Raw genomic sequence first — 627 nt, forward strand, 5'->3', positions numbered from 1 at the left:
GTAAGCTTAACTACTTTATTTACAGTCTACTCTAATTGTTCTCTTTTATATAAATGTAGACTCACTATATTATATGCTTCTATATAATCTAGGATGTTATAGACATAAAAACGTTTCTTAGTCCTGTTACTCTAACAATCGATCGGTCAAAGTAGATCAGTCATCCAAATATTTAAATATCACTTATATTTAAATTTAGGAAAATGATACTCGAACAACCAAATTTGACAACATTTGGACACAGCACACGTGTCAGCGTGTGAGCGGCCCACGTTTTGGTTGGAAAAAGCTGCTGCAATCTGAGAATTTCTGATGAAACCTGCTTCAACGCTGACGTGGCGAGGACGGGCACGGGCAGATTGGGGTGTGCGTTTCAAATTTGAATTTTATTTTCTCACTTCGTAGACAGAGAACCGGCGCGAACAACCAAAACGACTTGTGTGACCTAGACAGAGAGACGAGAGAGTTGGAGAAAGGAGGGATCACGAGCGACAGAGAGACAGACCGAGTCCGCGCCGGAGTGCCGCCGTCCACTGTTGAAGGCCGTGTCGGAGAGATCGAACGCCTCCAGCTCCGACGTGGAGCGGTCGACGCGAACACGGCAGCATGTGTCGTCCGTTCTGGCCC

Source organism: Vigna angularis, chromosome 2 (assembly GCF_016808095.1).
Source record: "Vigna angularis cultivar LongXiaoDou No.4 chromosome 2, ASM1680809v1, whole genome shotgun sequence".
In the NCBI taxonomy this organism is placed as follows: Eukaryota; Viridiplantae; Streptophyta; class Magnoliopsida; order Fabales; family Fabaceae; genus Vigna; species Vigna angularis.